An 8,700-nucleotide genomic window follows, 5' to 3' on the forward strand; every position below is an offset into this window, starting at 1 on the left:
CTTGATGATTGGAAAGGGTAGACTATACAATAACATGTACATCCTTGAGCATACATCGCATTCTTCTTCTTCTGATAATACATCTTTAGTCTGTGGCTCGTTCATTGCTGATGGAACTGTGTAGCATCAAAGATTAGGACATCCTTCTCCAATTATACAACAGAAATTGAGCTCTTTTACTCCTTTTATAAATACACATTATTCTCATGATTTTCATTGTAAAATTTCTCCCCTTGCAAAACAAAAGCGTTTAGCTTACATTTCTCATAATAATCTTTCTGTAAAACCTTTTGATCTTGTTCACTTAGATATTTGGGGTCCTTTTAGTGTTGAATCAATTGAAGGTTTCAAATATTTTTTAACTCTTGTGGATGATTGTAGTCGTGTAACATGGGTGTACTTGTTAAAACAAAAGAGTGATGTTTCTCGGATTTTTCCTTCTTTTGTTACCATGATTCAGACTCAATATAACTCCAAAATCAAAGTGATTCGTTCTGATAATGCTCCTGAATTGGCCTTTGTTGATTTGCTAAGAAACATGAATGATTCAAAATCGGTTAGATATCTGAGCGGGTTCAAAATTTTGGTATTTAGAGAAACAGAATCGAATCCGATTCGATTAGAAATATTTCGGGTGTCCAAGTATATTCGAACCAGATTTGTATACTTAAATATATTAATTATTTTAAAATTTAATATCTAAAAGAATATAATATATATATATATATATAAGATATTTTTAGGTTGTCCAAAATAGTTGGAAATATGTACAAATAACGTTTATGTTTAAAATAGTTAAATGATATTCAAAATACCAAAAATATTTAAAGCTTCTATTGATTTTCTATCCAAATATTTAAGTTAAACCAATTTTTATGTTAAGTTTAAGTATTTTAGCATACATTATTAAAATGTATATTTTATATACTGTTTTTATTTTTTAGATTTAAAGAAATTAAAATTATATATGGACTTTATTTTTTTTTAAATAAATGGATTATCAGAATCCAAACCGAATCCGCAAAGATCCAAACCGAACCGAATAGAATCCGCAAAGATCCGGACTGAACATAACCATATCGAACCAAATGATACATGAATGTCCATTTTTAATTAATAACATATAAAAAGTTATTGATAGCAAAATGAACATTGTTTATAATATATTTAAATACATCATAGTTAAAAAATTCATTCTGCACAAGGCACGGATTATTATCCAGTTGAGTGTAATTTTGCAGATCTTGTTTAGCAGAAAATCAATTGACAAAGCACAACATCACAAGTGGTTTTTTTCTCGTCTAATTAAAAAGGGATACAAAGCTGGCTGTCGTACACACGAACATCAGAGTCTAAATCCGGCTATCGTATACAACAACACCAAATTCTAGCTGGCAATTTAACGGATACAAACTTTGGAACAAAAATGTCCAATAGACACGCACACCATCACATGTTCATATTCTCTCTTTTGTTTCTGTATTAATTTGTGCGACATATGTTTAAAATTAACTCTTGTTCAGTTTACACTCAATTTATGATGTTATATTGGTTCATACATCGTCATGCTGGTTGATGTTATGCTGTTTCAAAATATAACACAAAAACAAGACACCATAAATTCTTGTAAATATAATCATTCTGCTTCGCACATTATGATTTTTAGTAAAAAATAGTATGAGAATATGTGGGTATATGGGCCCAATCTCATCTTCCAGCCCAATGTCATAACCTGCAAAATAAAGGAAAGACGTTAGTTTTTCTTTTCACGTTATCATGTCGGTTAAACTAAATTGTTAAGTAAATTTGAAATAGGAAAGTCTGAGGACTATAAATAGGGATGTAGTCATAGCTTTTAGGATCATCCGAATACAAAGAGAACACTAGAGATAGAGAGATCAAGTTAGGCTTTGCTATTTGCATAAGAGTTGTCTTGTGATCTATATTGTGTTCTAAAGAAAACCTTTGAAGTTAATAAAACTAAGAGAAGTGTTTGTTTATACGATTGATCTTTAAGTCTTTTAAAGCACAAGTTGGATTAAAATCTTAACAAGTGGTATCAGAGCAATCCAGGTTTGATCGCAGGTGCTTTAAAGGATGACTAAGACAAGGATCGAGGTGGACCGGTTCGAAGGAACATGAGACTTCTTGCTGTGGAAAGTTCGTATGATGGCTCACTTTGGGGTTCTAGGGCTAAAAGACATCCTAACTGATGAGACACTTCTGATGGATCCTCCAAGTACCAAGGAGGAATCAAAAGGGGAGACGAAGAACGCAGAAGAAGAAACTACGGGTTCAAAGATTGATCCGGAAAAGCTCAAAAAATCGGAGAAAGCAAAAGACTTAATCGTCCTGAACGTAGGTAACCAAGTTCTACGGAAGATCAGCCATTGTGATACAGCTGCTGCGATGTGGACCGCTTTAAACACGCTGTACACGGAGACGTCTTTACCGAATCGTATCTACTTGCAACATAAATTCTACACGTTCAAGATGAACGATTCCAAGAGCATAGACGCAAACGTTGATGATTTTCTAAAGTTAGTAGCAGATCTCAATAACTTGAATGTGGATGTTTCAGAAGAAGTTCAAGCTATCCTGCTACTAAACTCAATGCCCCGTATGTATGATCATCTTAAGGAAACTCTCAAATACGGCAGGGACACTCTCAAGATTAATGAAGTGACGGGAGCCGCTAGGTCTAAGGAGCGAGAGTTACTTGAAAGTGGAAAGCTTTCAAAGTCACAAGATGAAGGTTTATACGTGGAAGACAGAGGAAGATCATCCAACAAGGGAGGGAACCGGAATGGGAAAGGAAGATCGAAGAGCAGGCACAGCCGTTCTAAATCAAGGCCTAGATACGACAAGAACAACAAGGGGTGTTTCGTATGCGGCAAAGAAGGACATTGGAAAAGGGAATGCCCAGAGAGAAAAACACAAAGAGCCGCTAATGTAGTTGCAGAGCCTAAGCAGCCACTTGTACTAACAATTAGTACACACGACAGCAGCTTGGAATGGGTTATGGACTCTGGTTGTTCTTTCCATATAACTCCAAACAAAGATGTTATGTTTGACCTAGAAGAATTCGAAGGAGGCAGAGTTCTGATGGCAAACAACACTCACTGCGACGTCAAAGAAATTGGCAAGATAAGGATCGTGAGACCTGACGGTTCTATTGTGATACTTACTGATGTAAGATATATGCCAACATCGAGCATAAATCTTATTTCGTATGGAATGCTTGAGCGAGCAGGATGCAAATACGAAGGGAAAGATTTCATGATTCGTTTCTACAAAGATGGAAAAGAGATAATATCTGGAAAGTACAATGAAGGCCTGTATTATCTACAAGGAACGGTTCCAAAAGGAGAAGCGAATGTGACGCGAGCTGAGGTGGACATGACGAAGATTTGGCACGCACGGCTAGGGCACATGAGTTTAAAGAACTTAAACGTGCTTGTGAAGGTAGGATATTTATCAAACAAAGAGGTAGATAAATTGGAGTTTTGTGAGACTTGTGTCCTGGGAAAGTCTCATAAACAAAGCTTCCCTGTGGCCAAGCACACTTCGAAAGAGGTTTTGGAGTATATACACTCGGATCTATGGGGTGCACCGTCTACTCCAGAAAGCCTAGCAGGGTGCAAGTATTTTATAAGCTTCATAGATGATTATTCTCGGAAAGTTTGGATTTATTTTCTAAAATCCAAGGATGAGGCGTTCAGCAAGTTTGAAGAGTGGAAAGTAGCTGTGGAGACTCAGATCGGGAAGAAGATCAAGTGTCTTAGAACAGATAACGGGTTAGAGTTTTGCAATAAACAGTTCGACAAGCTCTGCAAAGACTCAGGCATCAAAAGACACACGACTTGTCCGTATACGCCACAACAGAACGGCGTTTTGGAAAGGATGAACCGGACAATCATGGAGAAGGTAAGATGTATGCTCTCAGAAGCAGGTTTGGGTCAATACTTCTGGGCAGAAGCTGCATCAACGGCTGTCTACATTATAAACCGATCACCGAGCTCAGCCATTGACTACCGGCTTCCTGAAGAGATGTGGACAGGAAAGAGACCCGAGTTAAACCATCTTAGGCGATTTGGTTGCTCTGCATATGTCCACACGATTCAAGAGAAAACAAGTCCAAGAGCTTTAAAAGGCATTTTCATGGGATACCCGTTTGGAGTTAAAGGATACCGCGTTTGGTTACCTGAGGAAAGCAAATGCGTTACAAGTAGGAATGTGGTGTTTAATGAAGAAGAGCTGCCTAAACACACAGAAACTAAAGATAAGCCGAAAGAAAGAAAGAAAAGTACTATGAAAGTTAGTTTCAAAGATCCTCTAATCGAAGGGCCTAGTACAGTCGACGTAGAGGGGTCACCTGTTCAAGGTGGAGTTTCTGAAGCTGAAGAATCAGAAAAATCAGAAGAAACAAGTTCTGAAGAGGAAAAAGAAAACTCAGAAGGAGAACCGGATCTCGAAGGATATATGCTTGCACGGGACAGAGTACGAAGACAGATCAAACCTCCTTCAAGGTTCGAAGATACTGATTTTGCGGCTTATGCTTTAGCTGCATCTGAAGAGATTGAAATCGACGAGCCTAAGTCGTTTAAAGAAGCTATGATGAGCAAGAAAAGCAAGTTTTGGAAGAATGCTGCTAGTGATGAAATGGAATCTCATCAAAAGGCTGGCACTTGGATACTAATTGAAAACCCCGAGAATGCAAAAGTTTTAGGTAGCAAGTGGATCTTCAAGTTAAAGCCTGGAATACCTGGAGTCGAAGATCCAAGGTATAAAGGAAGAGTAGTTGCTCAGGGATATTCCCAAAAGGAAGGAATCGACTACAATGAAGTATTTTCACCTGTTGTGAAACATGTGTCGATAAGATTGATGTTATCTCTCGTGGTAAACAGGGATTATGAACTTGAGCAGATGGACGTTAAAACAGCTTTTCTTCATGGAGATTTGGAAGAAAGAATCTTAGTGAATCAACCAGAAGGATTCATAAAGAAAGGAGATGAAAATAAAGTTTGTTTACTAAAGAAGTCACTATATGGTTTGAAACAATCACCAAGGCAATGGAATCGAAAGTTTGATTGTTTCATGAAAAGCCAACGGTTTGTGAGAAGCAGAGAAGACCCATGTGTTTACATTAGAAACGTGAACACAGAGCAAGCCGTGTACTTACTTCTGTACGTCGACGATATGCTTATAGCTTCGGGAGATAAACAAGAAATCAGGGATGTGAAAGAGAGCTTAAGCAAAGAGTTTGAGATGAAAGATTTAGGCAAAGCTTCAAGAATACTAGGAATGGACATTACTAGAGACCGAGAGAAGGGAATCTTAACGTTGTCTCAAGAGAATTATTTGGAAAAGGTTCTAAATAGGTTCGGTATGTCTGAAGCAAAAGCTGTAAATACTCATACCACATCTCAGTTCAAACTAAAGAGTCTTACTAAAGACGAGATTGAAGAAGAAAGAAGGTACATGGAAGACATACCGTATGCAAGCGCGGTAGGAAGTCTTATGTACGCAATGGTCGGATCGAGACCTGATTTAGGTTTTGCAGTTGGACTCATAAGCCGCTTTATGTCTGAACCTGGAAGAGAACATTGGTTAGCCGTAAAGTGGGTTTTGAGATATTTAAAAAGTTCTACAAGAAGATGTCTAACGTTCACTAAGCATTCAAAGTTTAGCATTGAAGGTTTTTGTGACTCTGATTACGCTACTGATCGTGACAGAAGAAGGTCTGTAACTGGATACGTGTTTCAAGTATGGGGAAATACGGTTAGCTGGAAATCAAGTTTACAAGAAGTGGTAGCTCATTCGACAACCGAAGCAGAGTACATGGCTCTTACCGCAGCCGCGAAAGAAGCTATATGGTTGAGAAAACTATGTGTAGAGTTGGGTTTTGAACAAGAAAGTGTTAAGATACACTGCGATTCTCAAAGCGCTATAGCCCTAGCAAAGAATCATGTTCATCACGAAAGAACTAAACACATAGACAACAAGTATCACTTCATCAGAGACGTTGTAGAAGAAGGCAAGGTTCACCTATCTAAGATTCATACTAGCAAGAATCCAGCAGATTTTCTAACTAAAGCCTTACCCGGGCCTAAGTTCGATCTCTGTTGTGATCTCTTAAACATCGCCTAAGAAGACAGGAGCGCCACAGGTAACGTCATTGTTGTAACCTCGCCACAGAAGAAATAATGAGTTAAAGTACTCCGGTTATTTCTTAAACAACAATGAAGGAACTTTAGAGTTCAAAGGAAACGTTACCTGTGGGGAAGGAGAGGCGAGGCGGAGAAATCTTAGCTCAAGGTGGAGAAGCTAGAAGAGATAAACAAACAAAAGTGTAAGTAACGGATGATGAAACTCAATGAAGAAGCATTGATATAAGAAGATGACTACCAGGGAGAAAACGTCTTAAACAGCGATGGAGGCTGAAGGGAGACGAGTATCTCGGCTGAAAAAAGAAGCAATATATTGTTCATTAGACACAGTATTAAACAGCTACCGTAAAGACAGTTACTTTATCAAGAGCTGAAGGGAGACAAGTGTATGAGCAAAGGGAAAACTTCTAATGATATTAACCGACACGGAGATTAAAACAACCATTTCAAAAGCAAACTCAGAGTGGAGAATCTCACCGGGGCGCTGCAGCAATCCGGCTAGATCGAGCAAATCATTCAACACCTACAACATTCAGAGACAAGGATTCACTAATCATCAAGGAAAAGAAGAACTCGCGAGCTTTTTTTTTAGATTATGGATCTCTTACCATGGAAGAGGAGTTGGTGAGTAGTTGATTTGATTAAAGGGAGAGAGCTGAGGATTTGGAAGTAAGTTGATCTTGAGAATCAAAGAAAGGTGAGGAAGAGGTGGCGGCGTACGAGCTACATCGGAACTACGGCGATCGGAACTACGGCGAAAGGGGACTCGCCGATAGACTTCATCACCACATCGAGGTTCTAGGGAGACATGGCAAAGACGAGAAGCTTGAGGAGACTCTTGGCGATAGAGAGGTACACCGGAGAAGAAACTTGGCGAAGCTTTCACCGGATCGGATCATCAAATCGCATAGGAAGAAGTTGAAGAACTCAAGTCACCGTGTGTGTGTGTTGACGGACTCGTCGAGGAAGAAACGAGAAGAAGAGTTGAAGTGAGTTGGGCCATAAGGTGGAGATTTGTGGGTATATGGGCCCAATCTCATCTTCCAGCCCAATGTCATAACCTGCAAAATAAAGGAAAGACGTTAGTTTTCTTTTTCACGTTATCATGTCGGTTAAACTAAATTATTAAGTAAATTTGAAATAGGAAAGTCTGAGGACTATAAATAAGGATGTAGTCATAGCTTTTAGGATCATCCGAATACAAAGAGAACACTAGAGATAGAGAGATCAAGTTAGGCTTTGCTATTTGCATAAGAGTTGTCTTGTGATCTATATTGTGTTCTAAAGAATACCTTTGAAGTTAATAAAACTAAGAGAAGAGTTTGTTTATACGATTGATCTTTAAGTCTTTTAAAGCACAAGTTGGATTAAAATCTTAACAGAATATAAGATCAACTAAGACGACATAATTAAATTATTAAGCACCAGAGTCCTCATGGATTGAAGAACCGTTGATATATTCATGTCATGTGATGTGAGTTTGTTTTACCTTTGTCATCACCGCATTTTTGTCTCCACTCTCAAGTCTCGACCATCCCGTAATGCTCCACTAATTGTCACTTAAACATTATTTAACTATCATGCCCCCACCACTTTGATTGATCTTCTATTATCACTACTTTCTATGAATAGTATAGTCCCAGTCGAGCTTTTATTTAGGGTTTTTATTTATTTTCCAAAGTAGACTCTAATTTCGAGTTTTAGGATTTTCCTAGATGTTTTAGTAAACAGTTCTAATAGAGCTGGAAATTTAGTGTGCAGATCGATCGATTTGAAACACTTAAATTGCATGTTGAATTATGGACAACTTAAATTTTTTTAAAAAAATCAGTAAATATTTATAAAATATTACAATATATGTATATATAATTAGTTATAAATATATAGTTTATCTTATTTTTCCTTTTAAAATAATTATTCCTATATAATTGATATTATATACGTATCTCGCGAGTTAACCATAAATTTTAGTAGAACAGATAATAAGATTTGTTTTTGTAAATTATGCAGACCAGACTTTTTTTTTAAACTTAATCTACAGTTGGATGGATCATACGAAAATGGCCGGTCCATAGGGTAAGCCATCCAATTCGTGGATTAGGACATCCAAATTTGTGGAGTATTTAAAAAAAAAAAATCTTAGTAATATCTATAAACAAATAAAATTAGTAGGGTTTTTATTAAAATTTTACTTATTAGGCATTTTTGTTAGAATAAAATTTGTTAAAACTTTCAGCAATATTTATAAATTTGTTAAAAATTAAATATATTAATAAAATTTTAGTTTACCATCAGGATTAAATATATAAAAAATTACCAACAGAGGAGAGTTTAAAGATTGATTACTTTAACACATTTATGGATCAAACTCTAACTCTAGTTTCTCTTGAATTTAGATTTAAACAATTCTAAAAGTATGAAAAACTTCTGGTTTCGTTTAAATTAAAAAATCTAAGAGATGGAAGTGAAGATACTTTGAGGACATCATGTTTGAATATGAAAGCTTCTTTAAGGAATGATACGCATTCAT

General features: G+C 36.9%; 1 long non-coding RNA gene across 1 annotated transcript; it reads right to left on the bottom strand.

Annotated features, from left to right (window-relative positions):
* Positions 1-5,493: 5,493 nt before the first annotated feature.
* Positions 5,494-6,907, bottom strand: LOC130503447 (uncharacterized). The gene is made up of 5 exons (XR_008940831.1): positions 6,779-6,907; positions 6,648-6,693; positions 6,409-6,463; positions 6,104-6,327; positions 5,494-5,593 (listed from the first exon to the last, which is right to left on the bottom strand). It is a non-coding gene; the product is annotated as an uncharacterized LOC130503447 (long non-coding RNA).
* Positions 6,908-8,700: the final 1,793 nt, after the last annotated feature.

The sequence above is a fragment of the Raphanus sativus genome, unplaced genomic scaffold (genome assembly GCF_000801105.2).
Source record: "Raphanus sativus cultivar WK10039 unplaced genomic scaffold, ASM80110v3 Scaffold0957, whole genome shotgun sequence".
Lineage (NCBI taxonomy): Eukaryota > Viridiplantae > Streptophyta > Magnoliopsida > Brassicales > Brassicaceae > Raphanus > Raphanus sativus.